Below are 24681 nucleotides of genomic sequence, written 5' to 3' on the forward strand. Positions count from 1 at the left end.
TGGACACAAAATATTTTAGTAGTAAACACACACTTTTATATTTGACAGGACCAATATTAGAACTCCTACCTAACTAGCTGTTTGTACTATAGTGTTTTGCAGTTACCACATGTGCCACATAGCTTATTAGGCTGGGTCTAACAAAAGTGACTTCTATGGTGACAGACATCTTCGGGACTGCTAAGGTGGGGCAATGGGAAGTGCACTGGGTGGGTAAGGCCTGTTCATGCCTATATCCTATATGAGCATGCCCAGTGTGTCCTTCTATAGTACACACGGGACTCCATTCCAGGGATTGTTGCACTCCAGTCCAGTTTGTTTTGTGCTACAGCCATACCTCTCAACTTGGAGCAGGATATCTGGAGATATCCTAACAAAATGTTGGGACAATGGGCCATACAGTGATTCTGACAATTTCTCTCAGTAATTTATGGGATGCTAGGTTTACAGGGCTTGTTTTAGCAGACATCTGTCATATATGCCCTTTGACACTGTCATGTATTGTTTCAGTACCTCATGACATACTTCCTCAGATCATCACAGTGATTTACTAGAGGAATACAGGATGGGTGATGCACACACCAGGTTTATGGGCCAAATACTATGCATTCTTGCAGAATCCAGCCTGTTGAGTGGTGTGCCTACAAGCGATTGACTACTGGTGCTGTATAAATGGTCCAGCACCTTGGTGATATATTACAATGGTGGAATCTCTGTGCATTTATGTTCTGGCCTGGTCTGATTTCCAGTCCACATTTGGGTAATATAATTCAGACAGGATCAGGGTGACAGGTAGACTCCAGATAGATTTGTAGGGGATAGGATATGTGGGTGGGGGGTGTCCTGTGCAGATATGTTTGCCTATAGCTACCAGTACTTTGCATTGTGTTCTCCTCAATGGTTGACTGAACCTGGAGGGTCTTCTGTGTGTCAGACAGTTTGACCAGCCTGGAGGTGTGTATTTGTCACACATATATGCATGGCCTACCTCATTTTGCTTGAATGGCCACATGATGGGGTCAGGGTGTTGCATAGGATGAGTTATAAGGGAGGGGCGTGTTACTACCCATGGCTGTGGCCTAGGGTTCTGTGGGTGCAGACATGTCACCATCTTATATGGTTAGGCCTTCCTGCAGTGAGTGCATTCCCATGTTTACACTCCTAGCCCTGCCTGTCAACTGTACAGGGTATCACAGAATGCCCACATCCATGACTCATATATCTTGGTGGTTACCCAAACAAGTGTTGTTTTCCAGAAAAAGTGTATTGCAAGTCACTCAGGGTTGAAGTCAGATATTACTGACAGTTGACATTGCAGTTTCAGACTTCGTACTCATCAGACATTCCATGCTAATACAAATCATTCCATCAAATTTATAACATTATTAGAGCAGTATTTTACAGGTGTCCTTCTCTTTGGACCTTCATCACCCTATTATTCATGGCTTTGTCCAGATTTCTGCCTCCCTGAGGCTACCAGGTTTGCTCCTAGCAGTTATCAACATGGCCTTTCTTTGCATTTTGTGGACTGTGTTATGTTGGTGTTATGGACCCCATGACACTCCCTATAGGGCACTTTGGGTGAGGCATAGGCACTGTATGCCAGGTGTGACAGATGCATGCCATCTGTAGCAGGGCAGTGCATTCTGATGATCATATGTTCTCAGGCTGCCAGTAAGAGACACCCCTGGAATGGCACCAGTAAGTTGACTGTGGGTGTTACTGACAATTGTTTTCTGTTACTATTGCACCATCACTCTCTGTGACAGCTGGATGCTGCTTAAGGCTAGGAACACGTTAATGAATTTCTATGGGACTATGTGGGGGTGACACAACTGTATACAGCGCAGACTGTGCTGATAGTTGCTTAACATTCTGGTCCCATTTAGCATAGGGGTGTGCCATATCTTTCAGATTACAGGCATAACAGTATCAACCACAGGTCAGATTGTTCTGGCATAGACATTTGTAGTTTCAGACTTCTTACCTTCCAAAGCCATACTGCCACTGCCAAACCTGATGTGATATCACTGCGTAAAAGTCTGTGGGTGGGGATTTCAGGGATGTCACCATGTGGGAGTCTTTGCCAGGCATTTTTGTATGGTTTTCTACAGCTGTCTGCTGTATGGGGTTGGTGGTGGGTATGGGACCCTCACTTTGACATCCATGCATGTGAACTATGACCACCCCCAGTTATTTTGCTCACCACATATACTCTAGTGGTATTTGTCAACTAGGGTGGTACTGCATGGTGTGGGTAGGGCAGTACTGGGTATACACTTTCTGCTGTCACACAGAGCTGTCAGTTGTCTGCTGCTATCTCAGTTAGCCACCCCATTCTCTTACATGCTTGATCAATACCATAGATATGCTATCAGAAAATTCCACTCAATTAGTTTATTTTGTTACAGAGAATGGCTTACCTTGTGCCTGCAGATGTTGTGAGGGTGGTGCTTGATGGCTGACTACGTCAGATGCACTCAATACACTTCCTATACATGGTCAGGTATAGGTGGTGTGATGTTTGGCATCCATTTTACTGTGTGTGTGAGTCAGAGAGAGAGAGAGAGAGAGAAAAGACCCTGGGGCCCTACAGTGTATGTGCTATGGGTTGCCTCTTTGCCAAGGCCAGGGCATACTGGGCACACCTCTGTCTGCCTACAGGGTCAGGCTCAGGATGTTTCTCCACCGAGTCACTCTGTGCCTGTGGAGGCCTTGGCAGTGGAGGGGGGCTGTGTGGCCCTTTCTCATTTTGTTCCTGCTGCAGCTGTTTCCACAGGATCATATTGTGTAGCATGGCACATACTATGAACATGTGTGCACATATGGCTGGAGAGTACTGCAAGGGTTTACCAGATATGTCAAGGCAGCAGAACTATGACTTGAGCATCTCAAACACATGCTCTATAATGATCCTGGTATGTGCATGTGCCTCATTATAGTGTTCTTGTGTGGGTGTGTGTGCATTTCTGATGAGTGTCATCAGCCATGGGTCCAGTGCATAGCCGGCATCCCCCACCAGCAGGCCATATGGGATGTCCCCACTGGCAAACGTCTAGTACAGCTGTAACGAATGCCAGATGTGGGAGGCATGATAGCTTCCAGGGCTGCCAGCACCCACATTCATGATAATGTCCTGTGCATCACAACACTACAACCTGTGAGAGATGCACTTATCTAGCCAAATTGGAGGTAAAGCTTTCTCCAACCAAGACTGAACTTGACAATCAAGAGGAGAAGGTAAACACTTGCACCACACCACACTTATCACAGTTTCACTAAAGCTACCCCACCAAAATCCACACATAGAAACACAAAAACATACTCTGAGGCTCTCAATAATAATCTGCCCATGCAACAGAGACCTCCAAAGCAAAAACACAAGCAACTTCCACCCCCCCCAACACAACCCAAATGACACATAGCCCACAGACTCAGTGTGCCACTCAACCACAGCCAATAAGGCAAAACAACGTATCCAACACACTAGTTATAGGTGACTCTATAGTCAGGCAGACTGATGTCCCACTCACCAGGCTAAGCAAGGAGAAGGTTACTGTCAGCTGCCTGTTGGGTGCCAGGATCCGCCACATAACCCACACACTCAGGTCCCTCCACAGCAAGTACAAATATGACTCTGTCATTGTCCATGTTGGTGTGAATGACATGAGATGTACCTCCCTAAACTACAGGAAAAGAGACATGGAAGAGCTCTCCAATCTTGTAGCCCAGGCAAGTATGACCCTAGCCATGAGTAGCATTCTGTCATCACCCAGAATGATACCGCAGTACAAGGACAAAATGATTGACTTCAACAATTGGCTAAGCTTCTGGTGTCATTCTAAGGGGATCCAGTATCTGTCTGCTTGGGATGACATGGTCGACAGATCACGATGCTTTGCCAGAGATGGCCTGCATCTGTCACCCCTGGGATTACAGATATTGGCTAAGGCTCTTGCCACCCCTATAGTGCCTTTTTTAGGCAGGGTTCAAATAAAAAATTCACCACTGTAACAGGAACAGGCAAGCAAAAACTCAGGATAATGCTATTCAATGCTAGAAGTCTAAATCTCAAAATGCACTCACTTGAGGCACTCCTTAAAATGGAGAACATCAATATCTGTGCAGTGACTGAGACCTGGTTCAAGGTTCCAGAGAGCACCCCTGCACTACCAGGCTATAACTTATACCACACTTTTTGGCCATGTAACCTGGACCGGAACACCAAAGGCGGAGGTGTGTCCATATTCATTAAGGATATCCACACCTCCAGACTAGTTGCTCAGCATAATGCATCCGAGGTTATCCAAGTGCAACTAACTCTGGGCAAAACTGCAATCCAAATTGTAGCTTGCTACAGATTCCCCACTATGCCCCAGGATTCCCACTCCTCTTTTCTTGATGTGCTGGAAAATATTAGGGTTCAACCAAACACCCTAATAATGGGCAATTTCAACTACCCCACCATTAACTGGGAAAACTACTCATGTACCAACTCCTTCACACAACGCTTTCTGGAATTCATAAACTCCAATGCCCTGGATCAACTTATCCACTCCCCCACCAGGGTCAAGAATATCCTAGACCTAGTCATTACTAACATGACTGACTGGTATTCCAAATCTGAAGTCAACTCCTTGTTGGTCTGATCTGACCATAAGCTAATCATCCTTGATATCCACATCCCGCCCCCACCCCCCATTAAGGAAACCACGGTAAAAAAATTCTCCAAAGCCAACTTCATGCTTCTTAAGACAGAAGTGGTGAACTTTATGACACCCACGCAGATGGACAATACAGTTACAACTGCTGGATCCTACACAAATGTACTCTATAAGCACTTACATGAGTGCATGGATCGTGCTATCCCAAACAGAACCAAGATGCTATCCTCCAAAAAAAGGAAGCCAATCTGGTGGTCCCCTGCCATAAACAAACTGTACAACAGAAGGAAGAAATTGTTGCAAAAGAGAGTAAAATCCCATGAGTGGAGGAGCTCCCTGGTCAGCCTTAGTAAGAAGCTGATATCCCTTATAAGATCCTCCAAAGCTAGCTACAAAAGCAAAATCACCACTGATTCTAAGGACAACCACAAAGCATTATATAGTATGTCAAGAATCTCAATGGTAACACCCAGATCTGCTCTGAGTTACAGCACAACGACATGAAAATTACAGAACCAACTGATATTGCCAACATCCTGGCAGAAACATTCAGTGCTAACTTTACACCCCCCCCCCCCACCCACTAAAGGGCCCATATCTATACAGGAAGAATGCAGAGTCCCTGTAATCACAACTATGCAGGTAAAAGTTGCACTCTCTATAGCCAAAAACACAGCATCAATGGGAACGGACAACATCCCAGGCTGTATTTTACACAAAATTCAGAACGAAATGGCTCCCCACCTAAGCTCCATGTTCAATCATAGCCTTACATCAGGCTTTGTGCCCACTGAATGGCATACAGCAACAGTTATCCCACTCCACAAAGGGGGAGCCACCAATGATCCAGGGAAGTATTGCCTTATTAGCCTGATGAGCCTGGTCTGCAAGGATATGGAAGTATCATCATGGAACTCATAAACAAAGACATTGGTAACCTCCAAACTCTGGATTCCACCCAGTTCTGGTTTGTGAAAGGCAGATCATGCCTCCTGAACCTGATCAACTTCTTTGAGGCAGTCACCAAAGTTGTAGATGAGGGTAAGGTGGTTCACACAGCCTATCTTGACCTCCCCAAGGCTTTTGACACCATCCCCCATTCTGGAATTATAGCTAAACTCACGAAACTAGGTATAAAACCCTACATCACAAGATGGGTTGCCAACTGGCTCACTGACAGAACCCACACTGTAAAAGATGCACTCTCCAAATCTGACCTCAAACCAGTGACAAGTAGAGTACCACATGGTTCAGTCCTGGGACCTCTCCTGTTTGGTATCCACTTCTCTGAAGTACAGGCTAACACAAAAGACCTCTGGCTAATGAAGTTCACAGATGACTGCAAACTAGGAACCATAGACAAGTCCCCAAATGATGTGGAAATCCTACAGAAGGGCCTTGCTAAGACAGATGCCTTGTGTCAGAGCCATGGACTCAAGCTCAATGCCAAAAAGTGCACTGTCATCCCCTTTGGTAAAAACTCTGTCCCTGTGAACTACTACCTAGACAGCAGTCTACTTAACACCAAATGTGTGATAAGAGACCTTGGGACCCCGGGGGACAGTGGTCTGTCCTTTGATGGTCACATCGCCACAGTAGTCAGGAAGTCCTTCTACGTGGCACACCTCATCATAAAAGGGTTCTTATCCAGGAAAAAAGAGGTCATTGTTTCCCTCTACTCGGCACTCATTAAACCCATTATAGAGTACAATGCCCCTTTTGAAAAGTACCTCACAAGACATCTACAGCAGCTGGAAAGGCCACAGAAGTACCTCACAAAGAGGATTACTGGCCTCAAACAGAAGCCCTACACTGACCGTCTCAAAAACCTCCAGCTTTACTCCATAGCATATTGCCTACTCCGAGGTGATCTCTGCCTAACCTATAAAGCTATGTCAAACCCAGAGCTGTTGGACATGCTACACCTAAAGAAATCCCAATCCCTCCAAGCTATACACTCTAGGGACCTAAACCTTGTCACCATAATAAACAGGACATGCTGGATGGATAGATTCCTGTCCTAAAGACTTCCCATACTCTGAAACAGGCTACCCATCTATGTCAAGCAAAGTTCTTCATTAGCACTCTTCAAGAAAAATCTTGATGAGTGGATGGGAAATAGAAAATACACCCTGGGGATCACTTCTGTGTCTCTGCTCGACAGTGGCTCAGGAAAATAACTTTCTTGGGTGGCGTAAGCCAGGGAACCTTGTTGGCTATGCTTACATAGGCCCTCGGGCCAATAGCCTTGTACCTACCTATGAACCTATGAACCTGGCAGTTGATGGAGGGGAAACCCTTGTGGTTTATGTAGACCCTACCCCATTCACCAGGTGGTGCTTTGATGTGGATGTGCATGCAGTCTATGGCACCCAGTACCTCTGGGTAGCCTGCTACATTGTGGAAGAGACGCATATTGCTTGTTCTCTCCTCATGGGTGCTGGGGAAGGGAATGTGCTCAGTGGCATGTTTTCGCATGGCATCCAAGAACTGGTGGAGTATCCTCAATGCAGATGCCTGTGAGACCCCATGATATCCCCAGTTAGTATTTGGAAAGTACCTGTAGCTAGTATTCTTAAGGCTTCACATACCATAGTATCCACTGGGATGAGCTCCCCTCTGTTGGTTCTGGCTCTGAGGTGAGGCCATCGCAGCTCAACAAGTTGCTGAAGTATCTCCCTGTCCACCCTGTATCACTCTACTATCTCCAGATCATGTATCCCCTGGTAGGTTACCCTGGGTCTGAACACTCTTCTCCTCCTCTTTAGACTGAGTTGGTTGTCAGTGTTTTCCTCCTCACTACCCTCAGTCTCTAGCACATAATGATATATCAGTGCAACAGCAGCCCCTAACATGTTTTTTTTAGATTTATCAGTTTAAAATTCTCCCAAATGTGTGCATCAGTGGTGTAGAGTTTGTGGGAAAAAATAGACTGAAAAGTGTTTGCATAGTTTATAGTAGTGTGCTGGGCTGTTACCTGAGTAATTAGCTAATTCTGATACATTCCACCTGCCAGCTATGCTTGTTCTCCTTGTTTTTTTATTTTTTGGTATTTTAGGCCTGGTGCACTCTGTGCGCACCCATTCAACTGAAGTAAATAGTTTTCAGCAGAACTGGCCCTTCCTAGATGCGAACACGCTCTGCATTTCATGGAATTGGGAAATACAGCCTCAGACACACCCCCTGCCTTAGCTGTGCTTAGCTAAGGGCAAACATGGGCCACTGAGCTCCAATGTGCTTACAGCAATCATGACACCCCCCTTTTCATGTTAGCTGCTCCTCCTGTCTACATCATGGTGTTGGAGCACCTACACGGTTAAGTGCAGTCTGACACTTAGAAGAAATTTGTGATTCAGTATAAATCCCCTCATTTGCATACTCTACTGCCTTACTCCTGAGTTACCACACTTACACTGGGCCTTTCCCCTTAGCAATCACTATTCCCTGGTATTGTTTTCATTCTGCATGCCATTGACTATTTTGGCAAAATGCAGATTTCTCTCAAACTTGATTTTTTTCCCTTTTTTTTTTTTTATTTTCGGCACAATCCCATTTGCACACTACTGCCCTATGCTTAAATGTCCGAGCTTGACCAAAAAAAAAAAAAAACCTTTTATTTTACAAAAAATAAATTTCTGCACCCTACACTGTTGCTGCATGGAGACCTGCCTACTTCCTGAATTGCTAATTCAGCTCATTTGCATGGTTTACACCAGCAAATGAGCTGATTAGCATACTGCAGGGCTTTCCGTACAGGAACAGTATAGACAGGATAGTGGACGTCAAAACGGCACGTTCCTGGATCGCTTGGTGGCCATATTCTGTGCAGGAAAACCTACACTGTTCCTGCATGGAGATTTCAGCTTCGTGAATCCAGCAGAATGTTTTTTTTTTCTCTGAATTTTCCAAAGAAAGGTAGAACATTGTGTTTTTCTGTTTCTAAGAGGTTGCTGGAACATTGTATGAATACTGAAATAGATTTTTAAATAGTCCTTTATCTTTTCATTTGATTAGCTGTCAAAAATGTGAAAATGATAAGATCAAAACAGGTGTGGTTGGGGGCGTGGCCAGGGATGAACACAGGATAGCAGCAGATTTCTTCAGCTCCACCAACTTAACTGCACTGACAGGAAATAATTACTTTAAAATTCAACTAATGAAATAATTTTCTTTCTAAATACGTTTGGAATATCTGTTTCTTGAATAATATCTAAAAAAGAAAGAAAATTTAAATAATTTTCCTGTCAGAAATCACCTTGGAAATTTCTCTTTCATCAACTCTGTTCAAAATGAGTACCAGTAAGGCAAACAGTCAGGATTCCAGCATCAAGAAAGAGCTTCAGTCTTTGATATCAACTATTCAACAATTAACAACCAAAATTGACAAACTGGATACTAAAATTGATAACTTCATAGAAAAAACTACAAAACAAATGGATTTGTTACATCAAGACTTGCAACATCAGAAGGCTCAGATTTCAGGTATAGAAGAGACTGTTAATGATATGGAGAACAGAATCCAGGAAGAAGAAATTAACATTGAGTTTTTGCTGAAGCAGAACACACACCTACAATCTAAACTTGATGACCTGGAAAACAGATCTAGATGCAATAATATTAGGATTTTTGGACTGCCAGAAAATATAGAAGGTAACAACATTACTTCCTTTTTAAATACTTGGCTTCCCAAAACTTTAGACTTGTCAGAAGCATTTTCTTTTGGTATTGAAAGAGCCCATAGGTCCTTATCTAATTTTAACTCTAACAAAAAGTATCCTAGATCAGTTATAGTAACATTTTTATCATCTTATGACAAGGAGATGGTATTAAAATCTGCATGGGCTAAAGCACCTATAAAAATTAATGAGGCAACTGTGCGTTTTGACAATGACTATTCTTCCTTGGTAATAACTAAAAGAAAAGTTTTTTTTGCCATTAATAAGAGAGCTTAAGAAAGCATAGTTCAAAACTTACCTTTTGTTTCCTGCCAAACTAAAAATCTTTTTGCCTGATGGCCCTAGAATTTTTGAAGACTTGGACTCTGCTTTGCTGTATATTAAAAAAATAAGATATTAGATAAAATAGAAGAAATGGAATGGGCAAGTCCTTCGTTAAAGAGGATGGCAACAGGAACTTCTTCGAAGACTTCAGAGAAGCAAAAAAGACTAAAAAACAAATGGCATGTTCTATATATTTTTTTCTTCTTCTCTCTTAAACTCTTCAAATACAGTTACTGCATCTCCAGAAAGCCACAAATATTTTAAAGATTTATTCAAAGTTATTTTTCTGTGTGCAAAGAACTGTTTTTGTTTCATAAATAGTCAAATTCTCTGAGGAACAAATAACATGCTATGAATCAACTTGTTTCTCTTTGTGATAAAGAGACCTAAGGTTAGTAATTTGATACATTTTCTTTCTCTTCTTGTTTTAAATAATGGCATTCTTTCTAAACTATGCATTTAGTGAGGGGTGGGGGAGGGCAAGGAGAGAAGTATGATGAAAAATATGAAAAAAGTGAAATAATAACTTATTAGTTCTTTAAAATTATATATGCTGTTTAAACACTGTTGCTAAATATTATACCATGACTTAATTGCTTATACATGATTTCAAATAATTTGTCATGATATAATTGCAAATAATTAGAACTAAAATAGCTGTAAGTAATATGTCTCATGTTTAACATTATTAATATAAACAGCAAGTAATATATCTTTGTAGATACTTTTTGTAGCTTCCTTTTTTTCTTTCTTCTCTCTTTCTCTCTTTTTTTTTTTTTCTTTCTCCTTCTCTCTTCCTTTTCTTTTTTTTCTCTCTCTCTCTCTCTTTCTTTCTTATATGTACAGTTATATGTTTCTGATAATACTGATATATGTATATAATAAGATTTGTATGAGAAAATTAAATGGGGCATATAAAAATTAGTTGTATAATATGTTAAATAACTGTAGGCTTGGTTTCACTGTCATAGAGACTGTAATGACCTGTAAAATACTTTGCGAAAGTTTTGCACTGTTTAGATTCATTTGTAATACTAAATGATTGTCAGTCACTTGCTTTTACTAAATTTCCCACCAGAATGTTAAGGGAGACAATTTGTGATGTGGGTTACCTCGTGAATAGTGTCCTTGAGTTGTTTTAAAAGCTTCAACACTCAGAATACATGCAGAGAAGCTGAATGCAGTCATTTTGAACTTTGACCCCTGATTTCACACTGACACATCGCAGATTCAGGAAGAACAATGTTTCAGGAAGTAGAACTGCAGTAAATGCGACTTTGTGATGAAAAACGAACTTTATGACATCTAAATGTGAGTTATTCTTTATAACAACTTACTTATTTAAGATGTAATTTATAAAATATGAAAGTTATAATGATTTTAAATGATTCAGTATGCCATAGTAAGCAAGTGAGATATTTTAGAAGGCATAGAAGGTAAAACATATATACTCATGTTTTTGAAAGCTTACATGACTGCAACATATTAATGTATAGAAATACTTATGATTTAAACATATATAATATTATAAATCATTTGACTTAACTAATTGACAAGCACAAGTATCATTATGATTATATCTTAGAAGAAACTGTCATGTGACATATTTTAAAGCTGCAGTTCAGATATATAAAATACAGATGGCTTTCATCACAATGATTTATGTATAACTAGGAATTAACATTGCTGTGCAGTATGATTTGTAAACATATGTATGAGTATAAATATTTTATTTAATTGGCAATAATAACTATGAAAAGAAAGCTTTGGTGCAAGTAATTAAAAGTTTTTAAAACTGTTAACTGCATTTCTATGGCAGAAAGTAGGAATGCCCTAATATATGTAATGTCTGAACCATAATAGCCTAAGTTATTGAATCCGAATGAACATAAGAACTGATTCTAACAATCTTTTAATAAACTAATATATAGATATGCCCCCTTTTTTTCCCTCTCTCTCTCTTCTCTGTTCCCATTATCAAGTTTGTTAGAATGCTATTTTGATTATGAGTGTATTATACAAAATAGATGTACATAGTAATATGAGCTGTTTCTATATGTTTTTATTTGTCTATATGAAGCTGATTTATAAATTGTTTAGCTTTGTCTTACTAGATAATCTAATTAAATGAGGTTAACTTTAGTTAATAATAGTTAGTATTGAATTGATTTGGTGGCAGCTGAGGTACTGCTGCTTAGGATAGGGGGATAACTTGAGTGGTATGTGCTACTCAAAGTTGGAGTTCTTAACTCCAGGCTGGGTGCAATGTTTAATCCTAATATTATTTTCACCTGTTTATTGTTGTTTGCATATAGTTCTGACATCCACATCACATTTTATAAACTCATTGTCACTACAAATAAAAGTGAAACTTATACAAAATCCCATAAGATTTTCAATAAATACAGCTATAATTAATGGTACACCTAAAGGAGGAGACATAATATCACTTATTTTGTTAATTGTTATTCTGATTATATGTTTTATATGTTTATAAAAGCTAAATGATTTCTCTAAAAGGAATTCCTTTAAACATTAATGGATTGAATAACCCATGTAAAAGGGCAAGTTTAATGAGATACATTAATTTGCATAGGGCCAACTTAGTATTCCTTCAAGAAACACATCTCCTGAAAAAGGATATTGATAAATTAGCCACTAATAAATATACAGTCTTGGTTAGTTCAGAACACACACAGAAAAAAAGAGGAGTGGCTATTTTATGGAATAAAAGTATGCCCATACCTAAAACTATTAAGTCTTATAAAGATGATAAAGAAATGTTTTGTATGGTTACAATTCAGATTAATGGAAAGATATATACATTAATCAATGTATATTGGATACCAGGAATTGGCATTAATACAGTGAAACACCATCTCAATAAGATCATATCATTTTCTATAGGAGATATTATTTTATCAGGTGACTTTAATTGTATCCTACATGAAAAAGATACTACTACTATAGGAAAAAGGAAAATTACATCTAATGCAAAACATTTAAAGGATTTTGTTAATTTATATCATTTGAATGATATTAATAATCAGATAGATTCAAAATCATTACCATGCACTTTTTTTTTCTAACAGATATAAAACTTATTCAAAAATAGATAGAGTCTTTATTTCTAACCAGATGGTAACAGACTTAATTAATTCTAAAATCATTTTGTGTCCTATATCAGATCATAATTCAATTGTCTTTGAGTTTATGATAAAAAGTACTTACAATGTTCATATCAAAAGAATACCAGCATACTTAACTCAACTAAAAGACTATAAAGATTATATACTTTCAGAAGTGCAACATTTCTTAGATTTCAACAATACACCTGAAGTCTCCATTGTTTGTGTTTGGGATGCTTTAAAATCATATTTATATGGACAAAGTATCAGATGGTATAATAATAAAAGGAAATCTTGGGACAAGGAATTACTAGATAATCAAAGCAAATTAGACTCATACAAACATAATAATAAAGATAATATTAAGGACAAAAAAGTAATTGAAGAAATAAATAAATTAAATGAGAAGTACAAAGAAATCTTAACTCATAAAGTTAAAATAACATTAGAGAAATATAAGTTTTTGTCTTACTCAATAAGTCCCAAATACTTACATAGACTTAAAAATAAAACAAAAAGGTTGATTAAACAAAATCATGTCAAAGAAATTTTCTCTCCAAGGAAAAAGAAGAATGTTTCTAGTTTACCAGAAATATTAGATGAATTTAGAAATCACTTTCACAAAATTAATCATAATAACATTAACATGGAGCCTAAGGATAAAATAAAGAAAATTATAATTACAAACATGAACAAAAAACTTAATAAACAGCAGACTAAACTAATGGATAAAAATATTTCATATACAGAGGTTATTACACAAATAAACAAGCTTAAATCAAACAAAGCACCAGGTAATGATGGTATTATACCAGAGATCTATAAAATTCTTCCCAAAAGTACTTATTCATTAATACATAAGATTTTTATTTTAGCCCAAAATGAGTTAACAACTCCCCCATCTTGGCAATACACATTTATTTCACCAATTTTAAAACCCAATAAAGACCCAACCAGATGCACTTCATATAGACCTATTTCATTACTTAATGTTGACTATAAAATGTTTATGAGTATTTTTGCTGATAGATTAAAGACAATCATCCCAGGCATTATAGATATAGATCAAACAGGCTTTATTGTAAATAGAAATACTTTTGATAATATAAGGAGAACTTTAACGTTAATTGATTTTGCAAATAGGAAAAAGAAATATTTAACACTTATTAGTCTCGATATAAGTTCAGCATTTGATTCAGTAAGTTGGGACTATTTGTTTATCTTACTGAAGTGCACAAATTTATCTGATGCATTTGTAAATCTAATTGAACATCTATATAAAGGAGCACTGGCTTACATTAAGATAGGAACATATGTCTCACAAAAAATACCCATTTTTAAAGGTACAAAACAAGGGTGTCCACTCTCTCCACTATTATTTACTTTAATAATGGAGCCTTGGGCTAATTTGATCAGAAACAGTACTGATATAGAAGGATTTGATATAGATGAAAATACAATATCTAAAACTCAACTTTTTGCAGATGATGTTCTAATTACATCAGCAGGTTCTAACTCTTCTATGCAGTCCTTATTTGATAAAATGATGGATTTTAAAAATATCTCTGGTTTAATATTCAATGAAGAAAAAACTAAAATATTACCAATATACGCATGACAAAATGTCCTCATTAATGATTTTAACAAATATATACCCAGCTCAGGTCAGATAACTTACTTAGGTATAATATTAACTAAAGATATCAAATCTATTATACATAATAATTATAGTAACTGTCTTCTTAATATACAAAATCTTTTCAATAGCTGGAACAATATGTTTTTTACCATGGAAGAGAGACTCACAATTATTAAAATGATAGTATTCCCTAAGATATTATACTTAATACAATCAATAATACTCCCACCTACAAAAATAATTATTAAGAAATTGAATTCACTAATGTTAAATTTCTTATGGGCACCTAATAGACCTAGGATTGCATTAAAGAAACATACTAATAGCTGGTCTCAAGGGGGCATTTCATTTCCAGACTTTAATTTATACACTATCTCTTCTATTATAAAAGTTATTACTTTGTTAATAGATCAGTCATATGTTGCAAGATGGAAAGATTACTGGGAACTAATTAGCATTCACTTCATGAAAATCTCTTTAATACATAAAAATATTAATGTAAATAACCCCATGTTATGGTTATTAAAAGAATTTTGTCTTCATCTATTACACCAAAATATATAGTTAGTTACCCATTAAACATTATTATCAGTTATCGTAAGTTTATATTCATGCATCCTAAGTATAAGGAATGGAATTTTATTCTATTCCCTATAATGTATACACAAGGTATGCTTTTGTCAACCACCTCTGAAAGAACTCTTTTAGTCACAGAGAATGATCTAAAGTATTGGTATCAGTTGCTGTCTGATAATAAAGTAAAAAATTTAGACTTCTTAAAGCAAGAATTTGATTTGAGAGAAACATGTTGGTTAGAAATTCAGACTCTTAGACAACATCTTATTTAATGTCTTTAACAGTTAAAGAATCTGTTCCAGTACTGATTGATTACTTGATATCAAATTTACAACATAGAGTTTCTGATAAAGGTAAACTCTCATACATACATAAAATTATCAGAGAAGAAACTCATTACAGTTCAGATACCTATTGGAATTATTTCATTTCCATTAATGGTGAATCACCAAAACAAAAAGATAAACAATATATATTGGAATCTGCTTATAAAACTACTTCTTCCATTAATTGGAGACTTTTTACTTGGAAATGTTTACATAGATCCTTCTATACACCTTTAATGATGAATAAAATAAATAATAAAGACAACTTATGTAAAAGATGTAATGTAGAAATAAATGCTGATTGGGCACATATGTTTTATGACTGTATAAAATTGAAGGAATATTGGAAGTTAATCAATGATTTTTTGCAGGCCCTTTTCACAGATAATTTTATTGTTTCTAAATCACTTATATTATTTAACACTCCTGCTCCTAAAAGTGTTTAAAAAGTTAAGCTTCCCTTATTATGGTCTATTCTAGCAGTGGCTAGAAAAATAATAACCAGAAATTGGATTTCAGATACCCCTCCTTCATTTAATGAATTTAAAAATGTTATGACTGAAGTGTGCCATATGGAATTGATGACAATAAAATCAAGAACTACTAGAAAAACATCTTCTTTTATTATATGGGATACTTTACAAAATCTGTTAAAAAAATCTTAATTTCATTAGCATGTCATTATAGTTTAATCAATTGATTTGATTTGTAGTGGATGTCTCTGTAAATACTTTGGTTATTTTATTGAATGTTATAACTATTTCTATTTTAATTGCTTGTATAAAATTGTTATGATATTTATGTTGTATGTTAAAAACAATAAACTTGTTTAAAAAAAAAACAGGTGTGGTTTATCATTATAAAAATTCAGGCACAGTATGATGTAAAAAGTATATAAATAGAAAGAAATATGTTATATTTTAAAATATAATACTCTACATCAGTATTGTTTAAATAGGTAGCTAAAATGGAATGCAAGCATACCTCTCAGCTGTCCAGATTTTTGCCTCACGTTTTTGGTCTGTCCCTCATAAAAATTGTAGTTTACTGGAAAATCATTGAAGATTGAAGTCAATAAATAATGACAGTCATTAGAGTTTTGGACTTCTTATCCTTTAGAAAAATGAATTCTAATACAAATCTTTTATTCTAGCAACTTTCTAAGGCTACAAGAGCAATATATAAACTTGTCCCTATTTTTAGACATTTGTCCCCCCATTATTTCTGGCTTTGTCCAGATTTCTTGTGTGTAGTGTTTGAGAGCTATGAATGCAAGCATTAAGTAGCTGTATTTTTTATTGCTTGTTGACTGGTTGAATTTAAAAGAGAGGCATGGTTTAGTGATATGCTTGCTTTGTTTGATTTTGAAACCTGCTTTAAAGGCAGTGATACACTGAGTTACTAGAACGTTTGATTAAAGTTTTGGAATAGCCAACAGTTGCTGCTAATTTTATAAATGTAGTCCAGCTGTTGCAACATTGTAGCATTTCCTACCTAGATTTTAATAAATGCATCCCAATAACACTATACTTAATGAACCAAGTTATGGAGAGGAAGAAGTGTCACAGCTCAACTTTCAAGTTGGCATGCAGAAGTATACTTTATGCATTTTGAAGGCAGCATCATCCATAGCCTGTATGTTCATTATTCCGTGACACTTAAGAACTTTTATTTTCTTTTTGGATGGAAATAAATAATTAAGGAGGAAATTGCAGGATGACCATGAGGTATAGGAGAAAGATTTTATATACTGTGGATGAGTGGAAACACCACATAAAGCTTTGGAATCATATAGCCTCTTCTGGCTTCTCTTTCTATGGCAACAGAAAACGTTGCACTCTGATTTTTCCCCATTTTTTTGCCTGTAGTATATCAGGGCAGCTACTAGAACTTCGATGCATTATACTTTATTATGACTAGATCACTGATCATAACCAAGCTGTTTAAAGTGTTTAAGAAATTAATTTCTTAAATCCATTTGTCAGATGCATTAACAGCTTGGTTATTATTGGTAACCTGAACATAACTGTTTATGCTAAGCATTTGTTTTGCGTCTCCTATTCACAATACATTTCACAGGAGAAGGTGATCTCATATAGGTGAGAATGGTATGCGGTGACAGAGATACTGAAAGAAATTAAATAGGACTATCATTTCCCCAATATCTTACAGTTATGTCAGAATGTAAACATTTGTTGTTACCATATTTTTTTCATTTTAAAACCTTAGTCTTCAACATGCCACAACACTATTCATATACAGTATAAAAGTAGGCAGAATTAAGATGGGCATAAAAAAACAGATTAAGCAGAATACAACATGGTGTTTATAACTCAGAGGGGGGGGTTCAAATAAATTATGTTTGTAGTGCTACTTGGGCTTCACTGCTGAGTTATAGTAGTCATGCAATGAAAAAAAACATTCAGAGATATGAAAGAGTTGTACTCAGCAAACATTCATTAGCTAGTCACCTCCCTGGATATAGTTGGAACAAAAGCAAAACGTGTTTCCCTAGTTTAGTCATCTACTAAACAGGGATACATGCATGTACACACACACACACACATACAAATTCATGCAGACACCAGGACACACACACACACACACACACACACGTGCGTGCACACGCACACACACACACACACACACACACACACACACACACACACACACACACACACACACACATGCACACACACACACACACACACACACACACACACACACACACACACACACACTTGCATGCATGCACATGCTTACACATACCTATGTATGGCTTTGCAGCACTTACCAGCTCTGTAGACCCATTGGTGCCACAGACATCGGTGGCAGTACACTGTAAAAAGGTGGTGTGCCTTCACATTGCTTTGCTCCAAAATAGCATAGTACAGCTTGTCTTCCAATGGTTGTGCCACTGTATTCCAATCACAGTGTATGGCTCTGAGGTATAACACATGAGTAATTTACATGATGATACATTTGCTTGAGCTGATATCTACCAAGACCACTGTAGTTCTGTTTTCTAGAGCTATCATACCGTTGCAGCACTACAATAGTCACTGAATCTCTTTTTCATAATATACAGAGCACACCTGCTTGAAACAAGATTGCACAGTTTCAAGTCTCATTGCTTCATTGGACTTGGCTTTAATTATTAATATTTTGAATTATCTGTGGTTCACAGGATGTAGAGTAGTAGTTTCTATGATGACCCCTGACTTCAGTTGCAAGAACTTCTGAAACACAATAAGGTTATGTCTTATTCCACGAGGTATTTGTGTTGTTTTACAATATCAGTCTTAGTGTTACTATATCTTTTTCATAAAGCAATTCCTGTAGAGCTAAGCAGTCACCTATTAATATTTGCATAAGTGACAAAATCAATAAACCAGCTAATTTATGATACTAATATTTACGGCTTCATATAGCTCACCTTTTGTGGTGTAAGCAAACTGTAAACCATTTTGTATTTCATACAGTAGGAACTTGGAAATACCCTTCTAATAGTTGAAGTACTACATTTGCATGCCCAAATAGGCTATAGACAGCCTAAAAATATGCATTTCAGGTTTTATTTTTTATGTATTTATTTTTATAACCTTCTGTTGAGTCTATAGCATGTAATAGATGGGCAAACAAAGTATTTACTAATGAAGTGAAACATCTGTTAGTGTTTGAAATGAAAATACGTTGTGCTCAGTTTACTCGATCTAGTTGCAGTCTAGCAATTGCAAATGGGGTGTCTTCCTTTCAGCAATTTATGGAGTGAATTACAAATATTATGCCATTTAAGTAATGAGTTTACACTAAAGTAGGTGTCATTTCAGAATATAATTCTTTGGAAGTGCTAAAAAGTGGCCAGTAATGCTATGGATTATGCCAGCCATTCATTTGTGTTTAATAAATTGTATGTACACACTAATTTTTGCCTGCTTCTGGCAGTGCACAATAATAATGCCATTACAATAGATAAAGCTAATTTATGGAATACAGATTGCTGAGTTATTTAAAGCGTATTTTATTTTGGGATCATTATTTTTCCATCTCACTTTTAAAGACTTACTAACTGAAAATTCATTATATTAAATTGCAAGCATCTAAGACACAGCTCTCAAATTCTTTGCTCAATAACTGGGGACAAAACTAAAAAATGGGTGCAGCAAAGGCCCAAAATTAAAGACATGTTTTAAATATTACATAGATTCACTTAAAAAGGTAATAGAACAACAGGTTTGGCATCAGAATGCATCTTCTGAACAATAAGAAACACAATACTCTATTGTCTGACATTACTGACCAACTGTAATATTTAGTGATTGCAAAATAAATATATAAAAAGTTTATGTGAGACAGTGGAAGAATATGAGGTAAAATTAGGGTCAGCTGAGAGGTATGAGCCTAGACTGCAATCAAACATGGGTTATTACTTTCACTGTGAATTATAGAAATTAAATGCTTAGGTTATAGGATCCTAGAGCTGGTGGCCTGAATGTCTGAAACAAACTGTTTCAAATATGCTCAGGAATTTTAGCAGTGAATCTGCAGTGCATATAGTATAGATGTAGATGTCTCTATAGGGATGGGGAAGGAGATGTCACATTTATTATGAAACCTTTGTACTACACAGAGGAGTGATGGAGTGGGTTAACAAACGGACACTACTATTACAGAGCTTTCTTAAGTAATTGTCATAGATTCATTATGAGAAACAAATTTTAATTACAACAGCTGACTAGGGGCTAGCTTGTGGATTGAGAAAATGTATAAACAGTTGTAATAAAAATATGTCACACATCTGCACAATATAGTCTTATTTCAATAACTGCTCAGTGCTGAAATGAAATACAGACTAATGTTTCATTTGAGCTAAGTTAGACTCTAATGGTAAACTTGCTTGCACAGATATTTTAATATTTAATAGATTAGAACTACAGACTCTGTAAACTGAAGGAAGTAGATGGGAGAGGGAGGGAAGATGTACACCAAATTCAGTAGAATAACATTGGTTCAATCCCAGTTTATGCAGGAAACATGATAGTGAGCTGGTGCCTGTATTCTACTGCATTTATCCACTTTCTAAAGTACTTGTCCTTTTCAGGAAAGTAAGACACATGGCATAAAAATGTCTCTTTCTCTAACACAAACACCTAGAGCATCCTGTCTAATAGCTGGCTTTCCCCTGAAAGCTGAGAGATCTACTAACTCTCCAGAATGTTCTTAATCTGTACTGGCAAATGTCCCAGAGAGCCAGCCCTGCTACAGCTCTAGTAAGAGGTGCTTATTGAGTACCCTCACTACATGCCAAATGAGTTCAAGTGAACTTTCACATTTTAGAGGAACACTGGCTGAACTCTTTGTTTTTCCATACTCTTCAGAAAGTCCATTATAGAAGGTGAGCTCGCCAACACTTTGCAGGGATTTAATTTCTTTTCTTGCATCTGTGATGTAATTGTTTCCACCACCATCCATTTTCATCACTAGACAAATCTCATGACCATAGATAAGGAAAACAAAATAGATTGACAGATAAATTGAAATATGTGCCATATTAGTTTGATGAAAGTGGTGCAATGACAACAGTAGTTACCAGTGTATTAATATTATGGGTTGTTTCCTGATCCCTTCTTCTACATTCTTCAATTAAACATCAAGATGCTGGAATTCCTTTATATACAATATTTGCTTTCCTATGACTTGTAAAAAGAGAAATTCAGTATTTTCTGACAGAGAACCAGGACATTCAATTTGGAGGTGCTGACTTTAACCCCAGATGCATCACTCTCTTTAGGTAAACTTAATACCTCTCACCAGATATTACAGTCATGTCATTTTAAGAGGACATTGTCATCTGCAAATAAAACAAAGCGGTAACCTTCATTTTCTCAAACTGGATGCTCTCCACACCTTAGCTGTACATTAATATCTAGTCAACAAAAATCATAGAAAGGAAGAGACAAGATGGTTGTTTGTGAACTTCCATGTCTACCTGAATATATGTTCAGTATATCGATGAGAATATTAACATAGCTGCCTGTTTGCAGAAATACAAAATCAGGGACTGAAGGGCATGTAGCATTGTCCCTAAGCATTTTGTTTACCATTCCACAAAAAAAATGTTCTGGTGTATGTGGTACACTGTCTTCTTGGAGGCCATAAACATATGTCCACAGGTATACTCCTCTGATCTATCCTATATATGTACAAGTACAGAGAGTTGGTCCAATGTTGCAAAGCCAGGACACAGGCAGCAGTGGTGTCCAGTAACAGTCTAATTTATTATATGAACTCCCATTTTCATCACACTGGAAGAGCATGGCGTCTATCTAATTAGACCTAATCATACCCCCCCCCTTTTTGAAATGGAGACCCCCACCCCATTTAAAAAATCCAGAGGTAATGTTCCCAGATTTGGCACAACAGTGATAAAAAGTATTAACCTTGTTAATTAAACAATGTCTAGCAGCTTCAGGAGTTCAATCTGGTTCGTGAGACACAACCTAAACACTTCTGAACTATTTAATTGCTGCTGTCACATCATCTTTCTAGATGGACCAGATCCATCAGCCTCATCTGCAACCTCCTCCTCCTCAAATAATCAGGCCTTTGGTTTAGCTGTTTGCCACAATGTTTTCTTTGGCATTTCATTACCGATTTGTCAACATGGAGTCAAATTTTCCGACAGGCCCCATCTTTGACTCAAGATGCCCACTCTACCTATCTGGACCTCTTCAAATCTATCAAGATTCAACCCTTTACCCTGATACTGGGATATTTTAACTATTGAACCATAGATTGGAAGAACTACTCATGCCAAAACACAAATGCCCAGAGATTCCTTGATTTTGTCAAGGCAAATGCCTTGAACCATCAGGTCAACACCCCAAAAGAGGTGAAAATATCTTGGACTTGGTATTGACCAGCATGAGTAACCACTGCAGCATCCCTACAGTGTCATCATCCCTGGTAAGATCTAACACAAAGAAGTCAGTTTTGAAGTCACCATCTTCCCCTGACCTCCCCCTAGCTAGATCAAACAAAAAAACTTCTCCAAAGCTGATTACAACCTCCTGAGGGAAGGTATGAACAGCTTCACAGCTCCCTTCCCCTCCACAGGAACTGACACATATGTCCAAACCTACACCAAAGTACTATATGAGCATTTATATAGCTGCATGGAATCAGGAATACCTGACAGGACAAAATCCTCCTCCTCAAGGAAGAGTAAACCTGTCTGGTGGACATATGCAATAAATGAACTCTATAATAAAATGGAAAACATTGCTGTCCAGGTCCAAGAAGGAGCAGGTGCATAAATGGAAGCAATCTTTCCTTAGCCTGAACAAGCAAATAAGAGCACTAGTGAAATCCTCCAAAGCAAACTTCGAGTCCAAGCTAGCCACATCTCATAAAGACAATCATAAGGCCTTCTTCACATATGTCTGCAATCTCAAAGGAAGCACCCAGATCTGCTCAGAAATGGCGGTCAAGGACACCACATACTTAAATGCTGTAGATATAGCCAACTTAATGGCAGCCAGGCTGAATGAAAACTTCACTCCTCTTTGCCCCCAAATCAGGACAGCTCCAGCAATTGCCCCCTCCCCTTATCTCTAGGGAGCAAGTCATCACTGCCCTCTCAAAGGCAAAAAATACTGCCTCCATGGGAACCAATAACATCCCTGACTGCATCCTACATGAACTCAAGCAGGAACTTACAGCATCATTAGGCACCCTATTTAACCAAAGCTTTAGTACCAGCTTTGTCCCAGCCAAGTGGAGGACAGCTACTGCCATCCCTTTGCACATAGGTGGAGCGTCCACCAATCCAAGAAATTATAGACCCATCAGCCTAACTAGCCAGATCTGCAAGGCCATGGAATGGATTATCATGGACTTCATTAATAAGGACATTGGCAACCTCCAAACACTCAATCACATACAGTTTGGTTTTATCAAGGGGAGATCAAGCTTGTTAAATTTGGTGGACTTCTTTGAGACAGTCACCAAAGCCATGGACAAGAGAAAGACGGTGGACACCACCTACCCTGACCAGGCCAAAGCCTTCAATACTATACCACACTTAGGTATAATAGATAAACTCTCTCAACTAGGCATCAATCCATATGTTACCGGATGGGTAGAAAACTGCCTAGTCAATATAGCGGAAGCCAACTCAAGCAATAGACCTGTAACAAACGATGTACCCGAGGGATCAGTCTTGGCGCCTCTGTTGTTTTGGATATACTTTTCTGATGTGCAGACCACAACCAGTGGGATATGGCTGACCAAGTTTTCAGATGACTGCAAGCTGAGTACTGTCATCAATTCCCCAAGTCATGTGAACATCCTCCAAGAGGGCCTCACCCAAACAAATGACTGGTGCCAGAAACATGGCCTCAAACTGAATACCAATAAATGCATCATCATCCCCTATGGGGAGAGTGACATCCCCTGAAATTATCACATTAATAACAATGTCCTAGGCACACAATCAGTCATGAGGGACTTTGGCACCCAGGTTGACAGAAAACTGACATTTGACCACCATATTGCCTCCATTGTATGGAAAGCTTTCTACATTGCCCACCTCATTAGTAAGGGTATCTCATCCAGGGACAAGGTGGTCATAACATTGTTGTATAACATCCCTTATAAGATCCATTATTGAGTACAATGCCCCTATCAGCATGTATCTCCCAAAGCACATGCCACAGTTGAAGAGATCACAAAGGTTCCTCACCAGGAGAAACCAGGGCCTCAAACATCTATCCTACACAGATAGGCTAAAGGTGCTGTCTCTCTACTCAGGCTCATATAGACTCCTTAGAGGTGACCTCTGTCTGGCATACAAAGCAATCTCAGATCCCGCCTTGATGGGATTGCTGCATATCCACAAGTCAAGCTCCACTCAATTAACCCACACAGGTGTCCACAACCTGGTCTATGACATCAATAGGACTTGTTGGCAGAATATGTGGAATAGACTACCTCTCCATGTCAAGCAGAGTACCTCATTAACCCTTTTTAAGTGAAACCTGGATAATTGGATGGGGAACAGAAAATACATCCCTGGGATTCCACCTATGTCTTGCTGGACAGTGGTATCGGGTGCTGATTTGTTGGAACATGGGCTAAATTTTTGGCTAGGCTTATAAGGGCCTCAGGGTCAATAACCTAGTAATGTCCTATGATCCTATGATCCGTTCTTAGAAGGCTTCTTTCTTTCACTTAACAAATTATCTCAAAGATAATGTTCACAATAAGACCCCAATGGTACAACCAATGCAAGAAATGATGGCATTTAGACTACTTCTCCTTGAAGCCACCACAGATTCTGAAAACTTA

This window comes from Protopterus annectens, chromosome 4.part0 (assembly GCF_019279795.1).
Source record: "Protopterus annectens isolate FY-2018-M chromosome 4.part0, PAN1.0, whole genome shotgun sequence".
Taxonomy (NCBI): Eukaryota; Metazoa; Chordata; order Ceratodontiformes; family Protopteridae; genus Protopterus; species Protopterus annectens.